This window comes from Macaca nemestrina, chromosome 17, assembly GCF_043159975.1.
Source record: "Macaca nemestrina isolate mMacNem1 chromosome 17, mMacNem.hap1, whole genome shotgun sequence".
In the NCBI taxonomy this organism is placed as follows: Eukaryota; Metazoa; Chordata; class Mammalia; order Primates; family Cercopithecidae; genus Macaca; species Macaca nemestrina.
Genome location: NC_092141.1, coordinates 12,444,827 through 12,457,521, shown reverse-complemented (window position 1 = coordinate 12,457,521; position 12,695 = coordinate 12,444,827). Strand labels below are relative to the sequence as shown.

Below are 12,695 nucleotides of genomic sequence, written 5' to 3'. Positions count from 1 at the left end.
TTTCATGGCAGGAGTTTGGGCTTTCCTCTCTGAACTAGATGTCAGCCAGTTCCCCGAAGCACCCATGGGCTCTCACATCTTTTAAAGGAGTCACACTTCAGTTTGGCCTAAGAGAGAATCTGAGTCAGCCTTAAGTGGAAAATGCTGCTACCTCAACTAAGACACAGCAGAGACCTTGCGTGGCTCTTAGTTTCCTGCTTCCCAGGTCTAGGAAGCCTACCTTCCTGCCCAGACTTGGCCAAATTACCATGTGTGCCCCCTTCCAAGAACCAGAAGATCTGGCAAAGGCTGTAGCTTCAGGCAGCCCCACTTAGATCCCTGAAAGGAAAGCATTGAGGGTGGATCTCTCGGCAGAGTGCATGGCTATCCTTGCAGCAACCTAGGGGGAGAAGGGCAGCCTGTCTTCTAGAGGGAGCAGGTGGGGGAAACTTGTAGGGGTAACAGTGTAGCCCACAACAGTCAAAGCCTTCGGAGTGTACACTGTTGAGATCCAGCCTTCCCAAAGCCCAGGAGGAAACCTGGCCTTCTCCCTGCTTTATCCCACCATCTTCCTTAGCACATTGCTGACATGGCACTGTTTTGTAATTATTTAATAACATTTCTCTCCCTTCCCAGTCTGTGACTTCCTTGAGGAATGTGGCCATCTCTTAATCTTTCTAGTTGTAGCGCACAGAAAAAATGCTCAATAAATTCAATGAGTGAACGAGTGAGCTCCAGTCTTGAGGACAGCCTTCTCCTGCTGATACTGTTCTCTCTGAGAAAGCTCTTGGATTTACACAACCAACTTTTTAAGTGGAGCATACATGAGCTTTCCAACAGCAAACACCCATTAGGCGAGGAATACCTGAGACTCTCACATCATCTGGTCCAAATGCAGCGATGGTGAGAAACTTCCAGAATGCTCAGGAAGTTCTGCAACTGAACTCAAAGACACCTCCCCCAAGTAGGGTACTTGGGTCCCTTTGGGCTTTAGGGTCTTCAACCATTTCTGTTTCCTGAAGAGGCTCATTGTTTACATGTCAAATCTCAAAAGATACTGTCTTTGTATCTTGGTTTTATCAACTTAACATCATGTTTACCTTCTTGCTTCCTCTTGAGCACAGTAGCTAAAATGTAAGTAGCTTTTACCTAATAATAAGGATGACGGTGATAATGCCACTGCTGCTGATGATAGCTAACGTTTATTAAGCATTTTATTAATGCATTTATTAATGCTCTATGCCAGGCATTCTGCTAAGTGTTTTACATGTATTATCTCATTTATTCCTGGCAGTAATATTAAATAGTTACTATTATTATCCCTACTTTACAGATGAGAAAACAGGCACAGGAAAATTAAATAATGTACTTAAGATCATCCAGCTGGTAAGGAATAGATTGTTATACAGTTTAGTATGGTTCAAAATTTTTCTAGGCTGGACTTTCTAAGCCAGATGGACAGCTTCCCTTGAGCTAGTAAGTCCTTTCTGACAGTATTATCTCCATCCCCTGATGTAAAATTGCATAATTAACCAGTGTAGCAGAGTACTGACTAGAGATGGGCTGTGGAGTCATGAGTTCAAGCCCTGGCTCTGTCATTTAGCAGCCTGTTCGCCTCTGTAAGACTCCATTTCCTCGTCCATAAGATAAAGATTTAAATAAAAACTCATTGCGATGGTTGAATAAGACAATGTATGGAAAGCACTTGGCATGTAATAAACAATTATTCCACATTAACCATTAACTTCATTCTTATTTGGTGCCTGCATATACAAGGAATGTCACTGTAGACTCTGGCTAAGAAAATCTCAAATGGTTTAGTTTCTAGGAGCCGGGCAGGTAGATAAAATCAAGATACTGATCTATGAAACACCTCAACACTCCAGAGAGGTGGACATAATTATTTACGGTGGTTCTGATTATATAATTTATAGTATGCAAAAATGGTAGCTTCTTGAATTATTCCTGACATCAGAAGGTAGTCAAACAAACAGGCTCACGGTGCTGTCCAATTTAGGGGTACTAAGAGAGCATGCGCAGTGATGGCCTATCTGAATGGCATCTCCGGGACTTGTGCAGTGTGGCTGGTGTGCCAAGAAACATTTGCTCGCCTCCTCCTGTGGCCCATCTGTCCTCCGAAGTTTGATCACCTTGGGAAAACCAAGGTTGGATCAGAAACAATGATTTGAGTCCCAGTTTCACAGCTGATTCGCTGTCTGAGCTTAACCAGGTTATTTAACTTCTCTGAGTCTCGTGCTATTGATCGTTACAACAGAGATCATCAAAATTGTCACATACAGGTATTGGGAGGATTAAGTGAACTCACTATGTAATAGGACCAATAAGAGTCTGGTAATCACACCGGTTCTTCTATAAGAGTAGCAGTTTGTGTTGTTTTGTTATTTCATTTGTCAGTGCAAGATCTATTAGTCAGAAGGATTCCGGGCTAATGGTGCTAAATGATGCTGAGCTCGAAGCAGGTCTTGTAGCCGGTACAATATGGCCTTAGTAAATGGTATCCTTACAACACGCCAGCTTTCCCCACATGAAGGTGTCCCCTTATTTATAAATAAATTACAAGATGTAAATCATTATAATAAAATTATAAAATGTGTTATATGTAAATTATAATATATAATTATAAATAAATTTTGATTATCAACAAAGTTTTGTGCAATCAGATTCCTCTAAGCATCAAACATACAGTCATGTTCTTTCCCTACTTTGTCTTGAGTCATTTGAAAAAAGAAGACAAGCCTCTCAGTAACCCTGCAGTGTTTAATGACTGCCACTCCCAGTGTTCCCACGACACTCAAGCTTCCCAACTTTAGCTCTGAAATTAGGTTTGCAGATAAAGGCGCCGTTAAGCAGCTCCATTTACCTCTGGAGTAGCAAAAATCTTACATAAAAGGCGACACCAAGAATATGCACTCTGCCCAAGGACGAGTCCCCAGCGACCTAGTTCCTCATCCAACAGAAGCTTCATGATTCTCCAGGTCCCTGATCTTGCTGCTGCTGCTTCTCTCCACCACTCCCCTCAAATGTAAAACACGGCTTCATCTTTTCTGGTTACAACCTGAGTGACATGACCTAGCACGTACAAGGACAAATGAGAGTTCAGAAAATGTGACTTGTATCCAGACCCAGCTTCCAAAATCACCTTTGCTTCCTCCCACAGACTATCAAGCTGCCCCTGCTGATAACACTGCCAGAGCTGATGCTTCCTGGGTTTGTGGGCTTTGATTTTTCCAGAATGTTCCTTGTTCCTTTCAGAATTACATTTGCACTACTTTCTGGAGGAGTAGAAAGTTTACATAGAACTCTTCCTCCTGCACAGATTTCATAAATCACAGTGAGGGGTTAAACCTGTCTAGCTATATGCGAACACCTTATCTTAAACATTTGAAACATCCTTCATAAAACGTTGCCAGTGGTTAATTTTCTGGCAATTCTTCATAAGATTTACATCTCTATTCATCATCCATAAGTACAAGATAATTAGGAGATATTCAACAGGAGAATAGTAACATACCCAAAGATATTAATTTTAGGATATATTTAAGTATTATGGTATTGTACTAGACTCTCTGTCACTAAAATAGAATCTAGATGTGAGTTGTTACAGACTGTCACTTCGTAACTTCTGGTTTGTAATTTTAGCACTTATCAGGGTCTAGTAGTCACTTAGACAGTCTTGTAATTGGGGTACACTGCCACCAAGTGGCAGTAAATGCCATGCTCACGTTGAAATAAAAATCTGTGCCTCAGATTAATAGGCTAGTTACTCAACAAATACGTAAACCAGGGATTGTCTACTTTTGAATAGCAAAAATTTGTCTCTTTTTTTAAATGACTGAAAATTATCAACATTTTAAGACAATTTAAATCAATTTCCAGAAGGAAAGAAATATGCGTGCTAACCAGTATCATTTAACTCTATGCAATTATTTATTTATTTATTTATTTATTTATTTATTTATTTATTTATTTTTGAGGAGGAGTCTTGCTCTGTCGCCCAGGCTGGAGTGCAGTGGCGTGATCTCGGCTCACTGCAAGCTCCACCTCCCGGGTTCACGCCATTCTCCTGCCTCAGCCTACCAAGTAGCTGGGACTACAGGCACCCGCCACCATGCCTGGCTAATTTTTTGTATTTTCAGTAGAGACGGGGTTTCACCATGTTGGCTAGGCTTGTCTCGAACTCCTCACCTCAAGTGATTCTCCCGCCTCAGCCTCCCAAAGTGCTGGGATTACAGGCGTGAGCCACCACACCCGGCCAACTCTATGCAATTACTGAGCACCTACTGCTGATTTTCAGAAAAGGCCCCAAAGACAAGCAAGAGCATAGTCTCTGAACATCAGTAATTAATTAGTCATGCACACAAATAACTGATTCACAGCTCAGCAAACATTTCCAAGCATGCCAGCCTCTGTGTGTAAGAATGTAAAAAGGCCTATAAAAAAGGTACTTAGAAAATGCTATGAGAACATAGAGAAATATGAGATTTATTCAGGCTGTGAAATTCAAGGAAGGCGTCTCTGAGAAGACAAAAATTTGTTGTACGTGGCTTAGAGAAACTGGTTAGCTTTTGAAAACGAAATATAGTAAAGAAGGGTATTCTAGATAGACAAGTAATACCAGCAAGGCACAGAGGTCGAAAGCATTTGTGGAGAAGGTGAATAGTCTGGTTTCTCCTAATGTGGGAGTGGTGAGCCTTGAAAGATAAGCTGGAGTGGGAATGTGAAGATCCTTGAATGCATGTGAACACAATGGATTGTCCACCATGTGCAATGGGGAAGGCTTTCCAGTGGAGAAACTGAATCTCACAGCTGCGCACCAGCAAGAAAAATCAGCTGAAAGCAGGGCAGATAGAGGGGATTGAGTTCGGTCGTTTGGATGGCACATGACAGGAGCTCATTCTCACTTTATACCAGGACCCCAAACATTTGCAGAGTTTTACTTTTGTGGGTATTGTAAGGTATGTGGAGGGGCAAGAAGAGAAGGCGAGCGAGAGAGGAAGGGAGGGTGGGATAAAAGCGGAAGGTTTGATGACACCCTTTAGCTGTCAGCTGCCCAGTTATGTGCGCTGCCAGGCAATAGTTGGAGCTCAAACCTGTTCCAACTATTTGGAGGTAGAATTTGGAGGTGGAATTCCTCACAATTGATTTCTGGAGGATACCGAACCCTGAATACACAGTGACACATTTAAAAACTACTACTTCAGATGGATTTTGAAGAAATAGCAATAGATGTGCCATCTGAGGGCTGACAGTTTTTAAAAATAGAGAATGCCCCAAACAATAAGGATGAAATCTTGGTGCGGGGCAAAGACACCAGACAGCAGTTGGGTACATCCCTGTCACAACTCCCACGTGTGCGGCAGAATCTATGATCAGAATCTCAATCAAAAGCCAGAAAAACCAACCTTTTTTCCTGGGAGTCCACCAGTGAGAGAACTTAAGTCAGGTTGTTTTAGAAACAAAAGGAACAAGAAACCAAAGGACCCGGCTTCGATCTCCTTCACCATCATCTCCCGATGGATGAGACCTGCTGAAACCCAGCAGGATCGTGTCAGACTAGGAAACATGACAAGCAGAAAGCATTTGTCCTGCAGGAACCCCACCAGATTCTTGGCTAAAGAAAGTGAAAGGGGGCCGGGTGCAGTGGCTCCCGCCTGTAATCCCAACACTTTGGGAGGCCGAGGCGGGTGGACTGCCTGAGGTCAAGAGTTCGAGACCAGCCTGGCCAACATGGCAAAACCTCGTCTCTCCTAAAAATACAAAAATTAGGTGGGCATGGTGGAGGGTGCCTGTAATCCCAGCTTACTTGGGAGGCTGAGACAAGAGAATCACTTGAACCCAGGAGGCAGCGGAGGTTGCAGTGAGCCAAGATCACACCACTGCAGTCCAGCCTTGGGGGTAGAGTGAGACTCTGGCTCCAAACAAAAAATAAAAGAAAGTGAAAGGGTGCCATCACCACGTTTGTGAACTTGGGCAAAGGACATGTTGGCAGCAGAGGAAAAATAAGCACACTCCTCTTAGAGGGCTTACAGTGCTGTTGTCTGGAAGGGCCCTTCATGCAGCGAGTCCTTCAGGAAAGACAATTGCAGTCAGACATTCAGATCCACCTGCCCTCTCTGAGCTCGGCACATTACTTAGCATCTCTCAGCCTCTGTTTCTTCATCTGTAAAAATGAGAGTCTGAATACTGTGGTTCAATGGAGCTGTGAGAACTAAACAGGAAGGTGCAATACTGAGGAGTGAGCCCTCAACAAAAGGAGCTTGGTGTTCAGGAGGGATTCACTCCATCCCAGGTGATATCACCACCGAGGTGAGACTTGGGTCTGATGAGCCATGCCTGCACAGCATTGCTGCCCTCTGAGGGATAGGACTTCAAGAAACTTTCAGGCTAGGGGTGAATCTTTGACACACATAATCAACTTTTGCACAAACCATATCTGCCTGTGGGTGTGCATGTGAGGTGGAAAGGATATATTGGTGGAGTATGTCATGAACAGTAATATTGCAGGCTCTGCTGCCTTTACCTGCTTTTGTACATCAAGGTCCAGGCAGAGGGTGTAGAGAGCTTTGGTGCAACAATCTTCCCACCCACCAAGTACATCTGGGAGTTCCCAAAGGGTGTTTCCATGTGATACACCCAAGTCTAGTCAGCTAACACCTGCTTTGGCCACTCTCGCTCCCTCACTGTGTGAGGGGAGCCCCATGTCACACGCACACGCAAGCTATCTCATTAGGGCACTGTCTATACTTGACAACCAGGCTCTACCATCTCAGGGAAAACAGTGCTTTCCTAGGAACTCACCCCAGGCAGTAGCTACTCTAAACTGCCTGCAGAAGAAGACAATGCCTGTATGGCAAATAAAAGATTACCATAAATCCTTTCACCCTCCTTCTCCCAAGAGCTGGGCTTACTGTCTCTGCCTTCGAATCCGGGCTGGCCTGCAACTACTCTAACCAAGAGAAAATGTGAAAGCGACTCCATTTCAGCCTGGAACAGGACTGGCAGCTGCTGCCTTGGTCTCTTGAAGCTCTGAGCTGCAGGGTTGAAGCTGAGTATCCTCCCATTGCCAAGCAGACAGGCCCCAGAGAAGAAGCAGGACTCAGCTGAGCCAAGCCTTCCAGGCATCCCTGCCAGTGTGCCGGGGATGTAAATGAAGGCATCTTAGCCTAGACAAGCATTGGCTAGATACCATCACGTGGCCGGAAGACACCACTTGAGGCAGCAGAATCACCTAGTCAGGGCCTGTGCAAATTCCTCCCCCACAAAACCATGAGAGCTAATACAATGCTGGTTGTGTTAAGCCACTGTTTTGGAATAGATGGTCCCGCAGAAACAGATCATTGCAACAGCCTCTCTCTCTCTCTCTCTCTCTCTCTCTCTCTCTCTCTTTCTCTGCTTCACCGTTTGGCTGTTTCACTCCAGCACCAAAGTCATGTCATTTGTGTCTTGCCGTCCTTGAGACTGTAGGTCACTGAGATTTATTTCACATCCACAACCCACATTAGAAATCCACACTTTCCCCTCAATACCCCTCAACCATGGGGAGATAGGGCTAGGAAATAAATATAAATAACATGCTCTGCTTTCAGAATTACTCATTCCTCCAACAACTATTAAAGGCAACGAAGAATGCGCCTGACCCTTGTACTCACTCAGAATCAGTTTTCTCACTGGAAAGTCCTTAGACACTCAAGCAAAGGCCCCCATGGGAAAGGACCCGCATCCCAGCAGAGAGCACAGCTCCAGGTTAAGCTGGAATGTCTCTATACAAAATTGTCTGTCCATTAGCAAAGGACATGTCCCCAGCAACACCCAAGGCTTTGTCTGGATCCCAGGAGGTTTCATTTCCCACCCATCTCTCTTGTAAGAGAAGTGAGACACCTCGCAGGCCTCTTTCCTCCCAGGATGTGCCTGGATTTCAAGAACTTGAAAGGGTGCTGTTAGCACAATCCAGGCCTAGGGTTTTCAATAGGTTTTGGCACATCAGCTGAACACGTTGGAATATTGTCAACACAGATCCTGGAGCCACTCAGGGCTGTGCACGGGGGCAGCAACAGGTCAGATAAGATCTGTTTGACATTTTGCATGCTGAAAAGCACGAAGTCCTCTCCATGCAAATGCTTTTCATTTCAAGATAAATAGAGAATCTAGGTAAATAAAGAGTTGGGTTTTTAACAGTACTTTAGATGCACAACTGGATGTCAAATTGGCTCCATATGGGGATTCAGAGCCTGAAAATTTATTAGACTAGAACATGTTTGCATTTCCATGGGACGTTTAAAGTTTTTATGCTTTACTATCAAATCAGTACCTTCATAGTGAATCCACACACAGTGACAAGAACACACACCATCTACGAGATGATGGAGATTCAGGAACAGAAGGAATGACGTAGTTTGTACTAATGTGGTATGAATCATATGGCGGCTTGTCATTTTTATAGCATTTATAGTTACTTGTCTCAACAATAGGGTAAGGTAGGTATTACATCCCTGTATATTATAGGTGGACAAAGAAGTCCGTAAAAATCATGACCAAAATAATCAGTGACAGAGAAGGAGCTCAAATACGACTTTTCCGAAGCTAAATCTGGACTCTTTATGTGCACCTGTCTACCTGTAGTGAACGTCTTTTGGTTTGTCCAACCCGGATTTCACAGCCTCTTCTTTTGGTACTAGCCCTTTATTTTCTCCTGGGAAACCACTCCTCGTTCTTTATGACGTAGTCTTGATGAGAATGTCAATCAAAGATCCCCTCATCCACACACCTCTTCCCTCCCTGGAACCTGACTCCTGGGCATACAAAATGCTGTGGCAGCTGGAAGCCAACAGTAGCTCTCTGTCTTTCAGAGGCCTGACGGTCACTTTTCCTTCCCCTTAAGCTACTCTACACACATTTCGCAGATCGTGGTTTTGCTGATACCAACCAGTCGAATTCTATTGCTTGCAACCAGAGAATCTTTGGACCCTGAGCCCCAATCAGAAGTGTAGCCCATTTCAGCATTTACTGCTTTAATTTCTAATAGGAACGTCAGATAGGATGCAATGTAATGTTTTTCACTAATCACTACACAGCAGAATGTTGAGATATTTCCTGTTGTCTCAGAATTAACAGCCAGCACCCAAAGCTGAGGACAAAGAGGTAAAAAGTAACATACATTCTAAAAAGACCCAGCAACCACCGGAACCCCTCCACCCCCACACCCGGCCCCCCAGAGCTCACTATGAGGCAATCAGACTGGCTTTATTAATTGTGTCTTTTCTTTCCTGCATTAGGGTGCTTTGACTTCTAGGGACTTTGCTGACCCCCTTGGGACCGCCCCTCCCGAGGTTAGCTCATTCCTAGATACAGTAAATGAGTCAGCTAGCGCATGTCTTTCAAATGCGAACCAACCAATCCAGAGCCCCCATCCCCAGCCACCTCCTCTATCGGGCCCTCACACTCTGGGCCACTCTCCACCTGCCCTTAATCCTCCCCAGGGTCAGGTCCCAGACAACTAGGGACAGCCCCTATGCCCCAGAGCCTGCTGAAATTATGCAAACTAGCCAATGGTAACCTTGCTCACCCTGCCTCACCTGTTCCTTCTGTGGAAACCCCAGTAAAGGCTCTTACCCACACTTCCCCCTCTCCCTCTGCCTCCTGACCCACCTGGTGCTTCCCTGTGTGGCCCTACGTGGCATCCAGTACCCCCTGCTTCCAGGGATCTGTGAGTATAAAAAGCTTCTGTTTTTAGACAGTCATTTCCCTATCTGTATGTCTTACCATACCAAGGTGAAATAAATCCTAGGCACCCTTAAACCACTGTCCTTGCTCCACAGACACTCCCTACCTTGCCCCCCCTTTAAAAGGAGAATGAGTGGAGGAGAATGGATTAGGCACAGGCCGTTGTCAGCCTAATGATAAGCAGTGGCCTTCCTCACTCTTCCCCAAAGCCAAGCCAAGGGCATTATCCAAGATCATCTCCTACAGTAATGATGGGGGCCTGCAGGAAGGGGTACTGGCACCGGCATTCCATTCTCCAGTTGGAGATCTCCATCCATCATAGCCTTAATAACAAGAGAAAGGAGAAATGGGAGGGGGTCGTGGAGCAGCCTTTGGCCCACTGGCATGGCCAGGATACATGAGTTTCCCATGGGTTGAGCGGACACTGTGGAATGTAGCTGGGCTCAAGCCATCTTTCCGGTACCCCACCAAGAGGGCTGCCTGCCAGGCGAGCAGACTTTAATAATGGAGCTGACGAAGAATGGACATCAGTCCAGAGCCAGAGGGCCTGCATCAGGGAACTGGGCAGTGGGGAGACCCCACAGGGTCTTCCAAAGAACTCAAGCCACACCCCTAAGACAGCCAGCACTTGGATACCTGCCACCCAACACTAAGTCAGGCAGTGTCAGCCAGAGAAGCAGCAACTCCAGAGGGGATTGTAAATGGGCCCAGCTGAGGAGGAAGGTTTGCCTTGGTGATGATGATGGATGGGAGGTAGGAGGTGATAGTGGCCTTTGGGGGAGCAGTGTTAATGATTGGGAGGGGTGCAAATGGAGCTTCTGGGAACTTTCTATTTTATAATCTGTTTTACACAAGTGTGCTAGTGAAAACTCAGTGAGCACATTATGATTTGTGCACATTTCTATTTGTATGTTGCACCTCAATTTAAAATCTACTTTTAGGCTGGGCGCGGTGGCTCACACCTATAATCCCAGCACTTTGAGAGGCCGAGGCAGGAAGAACACTTGAGGTCAGGAGTTCAAAACCATCCTAGCCCACATGGTGAAACCCCGTCTCTACTAAAACTACAACAACAAAAAAAATATTAGCCAGGTGTGGTGGCAGGCACCTGTAATCCCAGCTACTTGGGAAGCTGAGGCAGGAGAATCACTTGAACCTGGGAGGCAGAGGTTGCAGTGAGCCGAAATCGCACCACTGCACTCCAGCCTGGGTGACAGAGTGAGACTCCGTCTCAAAAATAAATAAATAAATAAAAATAAAAATAAAATCTACTTTTAAAAAAGGACACTCGAGCCTAGGCAACGTAGTGAGACCCTGTCTCTACCAAAAATTTAAAAACATTAAGCCAGGCATGGTGGTATGCACCTATAGTCCCAGCTATTTAGGAAAATCACTTGAGCCCAGGAAATTGAGACTGTGGTGAACCATGACCACGCCACTACACTCCAGCCTGGGCAATGGAGCAAGACCTCTGCCCAAAGACGAGTCCTCCACAACCCAGTTCCTCATCCATGTCCTGCTGATGCCCAGAGCCCCTGGTCTTTCCGCATCTTCCTTTGTATCTCTAATATACCCTCAAATCCAGAACACAGGAATTTGTTTCCTTTAGTCCTTTGGGGTGGTTCTTTCCCCAGCTTTGGGGACATTTCTTCACGTACATGAGCTACTCAGCTCTCACCTAAGTCTCAAGGGGGACTCTCTGCAGATCTCTGGAGCTTTCTCTCCATAAATCCCTCTCCTCTCTTGTATACACGCCCTATGATAATCAGCTGCCTTGAGTTCCCACACTCCCATCTCTGTCTTCTCAACACAGGGAGACCATCAGCTCTGCCTGAGTTCCTTTTCCTGTGCTGCAGCCTGGAGACTTTCTCCAGGCAGTAACCTGGGGCCGTCATAGGGCTCACCACTTTTGTTTCCCCCGTTCTGATCCCTGTCCTCTGCTACCTGATTTCTATTGTCCAAAAACCCTTGTTTCACATATTTTGTCTTTTTTTTAGTTGTTTCTGGTAGGATAAATCTAGTACTAGTTACTCCATCATGGCCAGAGCAGACGTCCCTGGACTTAATTTTTTTTTTTTTTTTTTTTTTTTTTTTTTTTTTTTTTTTTTCCTTTGAGATGGAGTCTCGCTCTGTCAACCAGGCTGGAGTGCAGTGGCTCCATCTTGGCTCACTACAACCTCTGCCTCCCAGGTTCAAGTGATTCTCCTTCCTTAGCCTCCTGAGTAGCTGGGACTACAGGCACCTGCCACCACACCCAGCTAATTTTTGTGTTTTTAGTAGAGACAGAGTTTCACCATGCTGGTCAGGCTGGTCTTGAACTCCTGACCTCGTGATCTGCCCGCCTTGGCCTCCCAAAGTGCTAGGATTACAGGCAAGAGCCACCACACCTGTCCCCATGGACTTAATTTTAACAGTGAAGAATCACCTGAAAATTATGGTCTGTGCTCAAGATTAATTAAAAAACAGAAAAATTAGGCTGGAAGTCAGATTGCAGGCATCCTTTAGAACAAAAAATAAAAAAACTATTTCCATTTGAACTCCACTGAATTCAGGCCAGGGATTAAACAGGTTAGGTACACTTACACTGTATCAATCAATACATTAGTACTATTTCATATTTAATATTTCTAATATGTTGTCTATTTGCTCTTTATAAAGCTGTGTCCACATGGACGATTCTGTCTTAGATTACAGCTAATGGGGAAAATGAAGGGTAGTTCTCCAAGCCGTGCCAAATTTACTGCCCCTACCGATAGGAACTGACAAATGCTTGGGAACCATGATGATAAATATGGACATTTAATGAAGTAGAAAGTGTAAATACTATTAGCTAAAAAGGCTTTACCAATAACCTTCTCTAAAAATGGAAACTTCCCCAAAGATGCCCCCTCTTCTGTGTCTGCAGAAACTGCAAGAGTGTTAGAGACTTATATAGAACCATTACAGTACAGATCCAAGCCAGCCTTTGCAGCTAG

At 45.0% G+C, this 12,695-nt stretch overlaps 1 long non-coding RNA gene across 3 annotated transcripts in view; it reads right to left on the bottom strand.

Moving 5' to 3' along the window:
* Positions 1–556: 556 nt before the first annotated feature.
* The window catches only part of LOC105473546 (uncharacterized), a 64,464-nt gene continuing 52,325 nt past the window's right edge, over positions 557–12,695 (bottom strand). The window contains exons 8-9 of one of the 3 annotated variants that reach the window (XR_011615389.1): positions 2,884–3,069; positions 557–2,129 (exon numbers count right to left, since the gene is read on the bottom strand). This is a non-coding gene — a long non-coding RNA (uncharacterized lncRNA). Of the gene's footprint in view, positions 2,130–2,711; positions 3,070–12,695 lie in introns of those variants that run through there. The other 2 variants (XR_982304.3, XR_011615390.1) reach the window with 2 other exon arrangements.